This window comes from Lepidochelys kempii, chromosome 4 (assembly GCF_965140265.1).
Source record: "Lepidochelys kempii isolate rLepKem1 chromosome 4, rLepKem1.hap2, whole genome shotgun sequence".
Taxonomy (NCBI): Eukaryota; Metazoa; Chordata; order Testudines; family Cheloniidae; genus Lepidochelys; species Lepidochelys kempii.
In genome coordinates this window covers 121492255-121502720 of record NC_133259.1, presented here as the reverse complement: position 1 = coordinate 121502720, position 10466 = coordinate 121492255, and the positions used below count along the sequence as shown (strand labels likewise).

The 10466-nt window shown below is 43.1% G+C and overlaps 1 protein-coding gene across 1 annotated transcript in view; it reads left to right on the top strand.

Annotated features, from left to right (window-relative positions):
• Positions 1 to 2164: 2164 nt before the first annotated feature.
• The window catches only part of SH3BP2 (SH3 domain binding protein 2), a 93195-nt gene continuing 84893 nt past the window's right edge, over positions 2165 to 10466 (top strand). Inside the window, exon 1 of the mRNA XM_073342707.1 lies at positions 2165 to 2184. The gene's annotated coding sequence lies outside the window, so the exon portion shown is untranslated. The remainder of the gene's footprint in view (positions 2185 to 10466) is intronic.

Here is a 10466-nt window from a genome sequence, read left to right as displayed (position 1 = left end):
GAACTTTGTGGGGACTGAGCTATAAAAGTGAGGGGCAAACATCCCAAGTTATCTCTTTCCCTGTCAATCTCCCTCTTTGCACCTCAGAAGACAAAGGAAACAGCCATTAGACTTTGGGGGAGGGGTCCTGACCTGAAAAATTTTTGGTCACTAATGGTGTTAGAAGAATGTGGTAAGGACTTTACTATGAATCAAGTATAGTTTTAAGTTAGGCCCCAGAAAGCATTTTATCTTTTTTCTTGTCACCATTTCTAACTTTTATGCCTCATTACTTGTACTCACTTACAGCCTCTTTTTAGTTACATAAACTTGTTTTATTCCTTAATTAAAACTAATCCAATGTGGTTAAGTTTTCTGGGTAACTCCATTTAAGGCGGCAAGTTTGTTGGGTATTGTTCCCTTAATGAGATAATGGACCTAATATCCTTGGACTGTTCAGGAGAGGGCTGCACAGTACAGAACATACTTCTGGGTGTCTGGGACAGGGAGAGTGTTGGGGTCACCCTGCAGAAGTAACCCAGGCTGTTAAAAGCCAGAGTGTAACCTAAGTGTGGCTGGCAGGCTGCAGTTATACACAGATACCCAGGGTATGACTTGCATGCTGAAAGGCTATCTGAGCAGCCCAGGTGACAGCTGCAGCAGCAAAGCATTGTAACTAGGGCTTTCAATTAATCACAGTAAATTCACATGATTAACTCAAAAAAATTAAACGTGATTAAAAAAAGTAATTGCAATTAATCGCAGTTTTAATCTCACAGTTAAACAATAAAATACCAATTGAAATGTATTAAATATCTTGGATGTTTTTCTACATTTTCATATATATTGCATTCTGTGTTGTAATTGAAATCAAAGTGTATAATATTTTTATTACAAATATTTTCACTGTAAAAAATAAATGAAATAGTATTTTTCAATTCACCTCATACAAGTACTGTAGTGCAATCTCTTTGTCTCTTTGCATGGCACTTTTGTAGCCAGCATTGCAAAGTATGTATGTGCCAGATATGCTAAACATTCGTATGCCCCTTCATGCTTCAGCCTCCATTCTAGAGGACATGCTTCCATGCTGATGACACTCGTTAAAAAAAAATGCATTAGTTAAATTTATGACTGAATTCCTTGGGGGAGAATTGTATGTCCCCTGCTCTGTTTTACTTGCATTCTGCCATATATTTCATGTTATAGCAGTCTCGGATGATGACCTAGCACATGTTGTTCATTTTAAGAACACTTTCACTGCAGATTTGACAAAATGCGAAGAAGGAACCAATGTGAGATTTCTAAAGATAGCTACAACACTTGACCCAAGATTTAAGAATCTGAAGTGCCTTTCAAAATCTGAGAGGGACGAGGTGTGGAGCATGCTTTCAGAAGTCTTAAAAGAGCAACACACCAATATGGAAACTACAGAACCTGAACCACCAAAAAAGAAAATCATCCTTCTGCTGGTGGCATCTGACTCAGATAATGAAAATGAGCAAGCGTGGGTCCTCACTGCTTTCAATTATTATCAAGCAGAACCTGTCATCAGCATGGACGCATATCCTCTGGAATGGTGGTTGAAGCATGAAGGGACATATGAATCTTTAGCGTATCTGGCACGTAAATATCTTGCAACGTTGGCTACAATAGTGCCATGAGAATGCCTGTTCTCACTTTCAGGTGACATTGTAAACAAGAAGCGGGCAGCATTATCTCCTAAAAATGTAAACAAACTTGTTTGTCTGAGCGATTGGCTGAACAAGAAGTAGGACTGAGTGGACTTGCAGGCTCTAAAATTTTACATTGTTTTATTTTTGAATGCAGTTTTTTTTGTTCATAATTCTACATTTGTAAGTTCAACTTTTACTTGTATTAGGTGAATTAAAAACTACTATTTCTTTTCTTTTTTACAATGCAAATACTTCTAAATATAAAAAGATCACTGTACACTTTGTATTCTGTGTTGTAATTTAAATCAATATGTTTGAAAATGTAGAAAACATCTGAAAATATTTAAATAAATGATATTCTTTTATTGTTTAACAGTGTGATTAATTGCTATTAATTTTTTTCATTGCTTGACAGCCCTAACTGTAACACACACAAGGTTGCAGGGCAGGTGTGAGACAGCCCCTCACCGGCCTGGATTGCACCCTGGAATGCCACAGCCTATTGGTCTGCGTTGGAGGAAATAATGAGGTAGATTTTTTTCTTTAATTATTCTCTTTTCCAAAGATACTTGTTTTCCAAAGTATCTCTTGCAGTTTGACTGAGATTTAAATACAGGTCTCCAGAGGTACAGAGCAGTGCAGTAATCCAGATTTAGTTTGATCTGGACTACATTGAAATATTGGTTAAACAGGAAAAATAGAAGGATTTTAAGAGCGACTAGAAGTTTGGGATAGGAATATACTTTATTTCCCCACCCCCACCGCCACGCACCTCCCACCCACCATACATGGCTCAGGATCTACCATAACAATGCTGTTATTATAGAATGGGCAAATGTCAGGATAGGAAACTTGCCACTGTCTGGCTACAACTAAGAGGAAGAACTAAAGTCTCCTGTGCTCCCACGCCACTGTCTACCTGTCATCCATACTAAATGGTCTTGGCTGCAGAGGGAATAAGATTGGAAGAAGAGGGGGTTAAAAGAAACTTGAATTAATAAAGGAAGATTCTCATTAGGATTCTGCTGACTCTCAAATGTTCTGATGTTTGTTTTGTTTGGCTTTTCTATTTGTAGCATGGCATAAACCCCTCCAGTTTGAATTTCAATTGATTCCTTTTGGACAGGCCAGACTGCATTTTAACTGCTAGAAGACTGAAGGCCAGACTCTAATCTCAGCTGTGTTGGTGTAAATCAGGAGTAACTCCACTGAAGTCAATGAAGTTAATTTGGATTTATACCAACAAAAATGAGATCAGATTCTGGCCCTATCTTTTGCAAATGTATGTCTTAAGCTATGTCGCGTTTAAAAAAAACAAACCAACAACTTTGCTATCTTTTTCCAGGGAATTTAGTGTCCCGCAAAAAGTACTGGATTGATAACCCTGGAGACCAAAGTCTTTCATGTACAGAATGCATACAGCACTAGAAGCAGCAGCGCAAGCTTCCCCACACTGCCCTGCCAATGTGCTTCAAACCTGACATGAAAGAATCATTTGTAAGGATAAAAGGGTAGTTCAGTCTCCATACACAATCAAGCCCCAGCCATAAAGAGCCAGAAACAAGGACCATACAATATCTCTCCAGACTCTTCCTTCTGTCTTCTCTTAACTTCAGGGTTCTCTTGTCCTGACTTGTCAGTTTACTTGTTCTTTGATACAGTTCCACAATGTTCAGTTCTAGTCAGCATCCATTTCCTGTAGGAGTGTTTCTGGCCGCTGTGATGCTATAGTTGTTATTTATTTGAGCCTGGTTTCTTTGGATACCCAGATTATGATTCCATCAAGCAGTTTTATGTTTTGCTAATGATATGATGCTTCATGTTGTAGTGGATTAATCATAGTGAATCTCCCACATTTATTTCTGGATGATTTTCTCTATTAACTTCCTCTCATGCCTCCTCCTAAGATTTCCACCCCCCACTCCACCCCCAGTGTTCTCAGAGGATCCAGTCATTCGCTGGATTTGGTTTGTGAGAGAGGGCAGTTTATCCTGGACTCTGAAACTTCTGTAGCAGTTAACAGTGCTTATGAGAGTCTGTGATGGCTTTTGCATTGCTGATATGATTAGCTTGTAAGCTGGAAATATCACCTAAGGCAGGGGTAGGCAAACTACAACCCGCAGGCCGGATCCGGCCCATCAGGGCTTTGGATCCTGCCTGCAGGATTGCCACCCCCCGTGGCACTACAGGGCTAAGGCAGGCTTAGCTTGGGCAGTGGAAGACGTACATTTCTGGAGGAAACCCTGGGACTGAGAACTTGCTGGTATTGCTCTGCAGTGTAACTCATCAGTGGCGGGCCATAGCACTCATACAGTACAACTGGGAGTGACTTACATGCTGGAGGCTGTGTGTGAGCAGACGAGGAGTGAAAGCTCTCATAGCAAAGCAGGGTAAAGGGCACCCCAGGTGGGGGAACTGAGGGGACACAACTGTTCAAGAATCCAGATCGTATTCTGGGTAATGTCACAGGGCAGAGCAGTGCACTCTTCAAAACGGCACCCCCCACCCAATACTGGACAATACTACATCTGGTTTTGTCTGAGTACGACGCTTGGGACAAACCTGAGCAACAAGACTGTACAGTTTAATACCGGATGAGTTGCCTGCCTATGTATGGCATCGTTTGACAGGTGAGGCACAGGCAGCTGATTGAACAGTAAGTGAAAAGCAGGTGGCCTCCTGTCCTGTGGTGAAGGCTGCCATCGTGGATAGACTGGGACTGACTCTGGAGGTGTACTGGTGCTGTTTCAGATCAAACCATTCCCACAGGGGGCATGACTGTGGACAGTGGCTCAGATTATAGGACCTCGCTACATGAGGGTTATGCCCAGAGACTACTAGTTCCACAGGGAAAATCATGAAGGTCCTTTCCAGGGGAGCCCAGAGCTGCCTTAATGGGGGAGCCAGTCAAATGGTCAGAAGCCTTCTTTAAGGCTGAAGTAGCTGAGCATGAGCAGCCTGAACAGTGTGACAGACTAGTGGTGGCCCCCTAGGGAGACCAGACAAGAGGATAACCTGGTCTGAGGAGTCACCAAGAGGCTCTCAATGGAAGAAGAACCTCAATAGCTGAAAACAGGGTTGCATGGGAACTACCAGAGTGCTGTTCAGTCCCAACTATAGTGGAAGCGCTTCTGGGACAGCCAGGGAAACTGGGAAGTCCAGTGTTCCATATCAGATGCAGCAAGCCTGGGCATATCGGGTGAGTGCCCAATAATTTAGTGTGATTACCTGGGCTGCTGTTACAGCCAGGCTGGGGGTCTGGGGTTTACTCTGAATGATGCTGGGGCAGAGCCATACCTGGAACCAGTCAGACTGGGAGGAGTGCCAGTAGAAGGTCTTGGACTTAGGTTATGGATGCACCTTTATCTGGGAAAATGGGGTGTAGCAAAGAGGATGGACGGGCGCCTTCCCATACATGTCTCCCTATGGACACGAAACAAGTGTCTACCTTATGACAGAGGCTGAGCTGGGGGCCCAGGGCTGGTGGCTAGGCTGACCTAAGATTTAGGTGAAGGCCTGGCCTGAGGCACATTGTTACTTGCACAGTGTCATGCAGGAAGTCTGTAACAGAGCTAGAAATTGACTCCCAATCTCCCAAGTCCCAGGTCAGTGCTTTAACCATAAGATCACCTTTTCTGTCTGGCAGAGGGCCAGGTTGCAGTGGAGCAAGGTAGCTGCCACATGCTTTGGTGGGGGAGGTGGGAGGCCACCAGTGCACCTCTGACTGGAATGATGGCCTGGCTAGGCTGACCAGAAGAGTGTTTATTGAATGCCTTCTCTCTGGAGCACTCAACTATAGAGATCCTAGTGGGAATTCATGCAGCTCCCTACTGCTAGAAGGAGCAGGGAGTGCAGCAGTAGAAACACTGCCTGGCCTCTGCAAGGGTAAACGCTTCCAGGGCATAAAGAGATTTGCTAGCATAGGGAGGGACGTGGGCACCTCTCTGTGACAACTTTAGTGACTCTCATCCCAACTCCTTGTGAGTTAGGAAAATTTGATTTGGCAGGTTTAAACCTTCAGTAATAGTGTGGATCTCTTTTACCAGAATGGCAGCAAAATGGCTCCTATTTAGGAAACTGAGGGCATGGCTACACTTGCAGGTGTAGAGCGCTTTGAGTTAAACCAGCCTTTGTAGAGCGCAGTAGGGAAAGCGCTGCAGTCTGACCACAATGACAGCTTCAAGTGCACTGGCATGGCCATATTTACGGCACTTGCAGTGGCGTTGGGAGCGGTGCATTATGGGCAGCTATCCCAGCATGCAAGTGGCTGCAACGTGCTTTTCAAATGGGGTGGGTGGGTGGGTGGGTGAAGTGTGACAGGGAGTGTGTTGTGTGTATGTGGGGGGGAGAGAGAGTGGGGTTTTGGGGGGCTAAGAGCATGTCAGCATGCTGTCTTGTAAGTTGGGACAGCAGCAGACCCCCCTATTGCTCCTCCCCCCCACCTCTCTCTCTCTCACACACAGCATTCCACACGAATGGTTGCTTTGTCTCTGAACACATAAGCAGCCAGCTATCAGAAAGGGAGCTTTCCAAGGGCATTTCTGCATTCCTACAGCCGATTCCAAACAATGACAAGAGTGGTCACTTGCCTTAAGGGGATTATGGGACGTTTCTGGAGGCGGATCAGAGCGCAGTAAAGCAACACCTCGTTCACACTGGTGCTGCAGCGCTCCAGTGAGGGCGCAGCAAACGTTATTCCACTTGCCGAGGTGGAGTACCAGCAGCGCTGTAGCTGTGGAGTCAGAGCACTCTATGTGCCTTGCCAGTGTGGACAGGTAGTGACCTAGTGCACCCAGAGCTCCTTTATTGCGCTGTAACTCGCAAGTGTAGCCAAGCCCTGAGACTGAAAGTGGCTGATTAGTCAACAAAGAACTAATGGAAACTGTGACAGGTTGGATCACAGAAACCCCCTTGGGGCTGCCAACTGATGTGCCAAGACTACTTCTGCCCCTGCCTTCCTCACCAGCTTGGGACTCCAGAACCCTCCTGGTTGTGCCAGATATGCTTGCTGGTCACAAACACAGACCCAGGTCTGAACCACATCCCACAAACTGCAAGCTTAACTGAAAGCAGCTTAAGAAGTGTTCCTGTCTTTAGCACTCAGATGCCCAACTCTCAATGGGGTCCAAACTCCAAATAAATCTGTTTTACACTGTATAAAGCTTATACAGGGTAAATTCATAAATTGTTCTCCCTCTATAACACTGATAGAGAGATATGCACAGCTGTTTGCCCCCTGACCAGGTATTAATACATAGTCTGGGTTAAATAATAAGTAAAAAGTGATTTTTTAAATACAGAATAGATTGATTTAAGTGGTTCCAAGTAGTAGCAGACAGAACAAAGTGAATTACCAAGCAAAATAAAATAAAACACACAGCTCTATGCCTAATACAGTAAGAAAAGAGAATACAGATAAAATCTCACACTCAGGTGTTCCAGTAAGTTTCCTTTTACAGACTAGTCTGCTTCTAGTCTGGGTCCAGCAATCACTCATCCCCTTCCCCCCCGCCCCGTGGTTACTGTTCTTTGTTCCAGTTTCTTTCAGGTATCCTTTGGGGGTGCAGAGGCTATCTCTGGAGCCAGCTGAAGACAAAATGGAGGGGTCTCCCAGGGGTTTAAATAGACTTTCTCTTGTGGGTGGACACCCCTCCCTCCCCCTGTGTAGAATCCAGCTACAAAATGGAGTTTTGGAGTCACCTGTGCAAGTCACATGTGCATGCATGACTGAGTTCCTTACCAGCCAAGCCACATTCCTGAGAAAGCTCAGATGTGGATTGGCATCTCCAAGTTCATTGTTGGCTTAAAGGCTTCTTGATTGGGCACTTACTGAGAATAGTCTTTTCTCAGGAAGCTGACCAACTGCTTCGCTGAGGCTATTTAAAATTAAACAAGTATACAGCCAATATTCATAACTTGGAGTACAAAAATGACACATGCATACAAATAGGATGAATATATTGAGTAAATCATAACCTTTTCAGAGATATGTTACATGGCATATGTAGCATAAAATATGTTCCAGTTATGTCATATATATACATTCATAAGCATATTTCCATAAAGCATTATGGGATGCAACATCTCAGAAACATTGACACTATTGGAGAGATCATAGGCAACAAAGCTGCCATAGGGAGACTCTGCATGCTACAGATTCTTAATTCCGTGTGCCTATAAATACATGTGCTCTGCCAGTCCCTCTGTTCCATTAAACCTTTATATGTAGTTAATCAACTCCCTAGTCCTCTGCCTGTCAGTCTTTCTACCAGCAAATTGGTAAATGTGTGTATAATGCACTTTGTATTTATACATACACATCCAGTAAAGAGGTGCACATGCTCTGAAGCCTTGCTGTGTCTGTGAAGTGTAATTAGGGGGAGCATTAAAAAGGGAACTGAGGACAGAAGAAAATGAAGTCTTTCTTCAGAGTTCACTTTCTTTGATCTTATACTGCTGTATGTTCTGTACTAGCTTTCAATCAAATCCTGCACTGCTTACTGAAGCCACCTCTGCACTGGGTTTTAATTTTGGGTACAATTTTCAAAACCATTTTGGTGTCTTAGGAGCTTAATTCCAATTTATTTCCAGTGAGACTTGGGCTTCCATGTCATTTAGGCACTTCTGAAAATTTTACCCTCTAACCCTATGTAAATTTACACCAGTCCAGCTTGTCTGCACGAGGGCTAGATACTGATTGAAAGAGTGACTTGCACTGACGTGGCCCACCTGGTTTGAAGTGGATGTGCAAGTCATCACTTCTTACATCTATGCAACCCATCTATAGTCGCAAAAAGAAAAGGAGTACTTGTGGCACCTTAGAGACTAACCAATTTATTTGAGCATGAGCTTTCGTGAGCTACAGCTACAGCTCACGAAAGCTCATGCTCAAATAAATTGGTTAGTCTCTAAGGTGCCACAAGTACTCCTTTTCTTTTTGCGAATACAGACTAACACGGCTGTTACTCTGAAACCCATCTATAGTCGGAGTCTATCCTGGCGCAGCTACATCAATGTAGCTATACAGGGGCAAAATCCCCATTGTGATCAAGGCCCCAACACCCATTGACTTTGCAAGTGTCAGGATTTGCAGTACTTAATACTAGAGGATTTGAACCAGGTATCACACAAATGTAAAAGCTTGCTGGGCCAAGTTTTCTAAACAGGAAGATTAAGTTCTACGTGAACAACAGTGCTTATCTCTGCCCATGCAGTCACCAGGATTGCATGCACAAACCGGATGATTTTCATGTGAAAATGGTTGGTACTACGTAGCCTTTTATGTTTTTAGTCACCCAATTTGCACCAGTTAGGGTAGGCACACAACTGATTTCAAGGGAAGTTTTTCCTGAGTAAGCAGGGCAGAACTGGACGGAAATTAGGGTGCAGCCCTGCTCCTGCATAATGCTCAGTGGCTATCAAAGTCAATGGAAGCTAAGGCTGCTTCTACTTTTCAGGGCTGGACCTTATAGATTGAAACATAGTGCATTGAAAATTGGAAAAAAAAAAAAAAACAAGATTACAAACACCTGCATACAGTTTTTTCATTCTATGGGCCACTTTGTACAATAATGTCCATCTCCTCTGCCCACACAGAGACTGGTGGACTGGCTGCCTAATGCAGCCAGATTTCTCTCATAAAACCAGTCCCATAGCCTGTATTTTGAAACGTTTGTGTAAGGAAGAACTCTTGAAAATTATATTTATTGTAGGATTACAATACCTGTGTACAAAGATGTGCTGATGAAATATTGAAACAGCAGAATATAAAGCAGACTAGCAATGTTAGACATTACCAGCTGGTTTGCCTGCTGAGTATAAACCAAAGAAGAAAAGACAAAATGAAAGCTTCTTCATTAAAGCTTATGATCAATTATGAATGATATTTTTATGAAAGTTTTGAACACAGGACAGGTTATGAAAAATTTACTTAACTGTCTTCAAAAAAATACATTTCAAAACAGATTTGATGGAAAATAAAGATACCCTATGACAGGTCATTGGAAATGTGAAAAGAAATCAAAGCCATCCCAGCTATACCTAGACTCATGTTAAAAATCATTATGAATGCTGGTGACACAAAGAATGAAGGGAAGAGAGGCCCAGGAAACTGAACCTTTACCATAGTCGTGTGGGCCTGTTGTAATCCATTACAGGCAGGTTTCTAGGCAGAACTGGAGAGAACACTCCATCTCCAGGCAAGAAGAAATGTAGTCTATGATAATTTATTTGACAAAGGTATTCCCCCAAGGTCTGAGTTTGCTCTGTGATTGGTTAGCTGAAGTGGCAAGCTGTTAGCTAGGTAGAAGTACTGTAATTAAATATCAGTTGGATTTGTGGTTCATCATAGATGCTACTAGGATTGATACCAATGTAGCAAACAGTGTTTACGTAATGGAAAGTAAGGCGGTGAGGGAATCCCCAACTGAATCCCCAGATGAGCCAGTATTAAAACTAGTGGGAGCCCTATTGTAGACAAAGGTTCCAGCAGGGAGAACCATTATTACTGTTTTAGTTAAACACAGTGGCAGAAATGATTACAGCTGCCAAAGCCTTGCCTACATTAGGGCTTGCTAGGGTGACCAGATGTCTCGATTTTATAGGGACTGTCCCGATTTTTGGGTCTTTTTCTTATATAGGCTCCTATTACCTCCCACCCCGTCCCAATTTTTCACATTTGCTGTCTGGTCACCCTGGGGCTTGCACTGATTTTAACACTTTTCAATGAACTAAGTGGGGAATTTTTTAGTTTAATTACCTGAGGAGGGCTTCCAACTTTTCTGATTTTTTTTTTAATTTTTTTTAAACTGG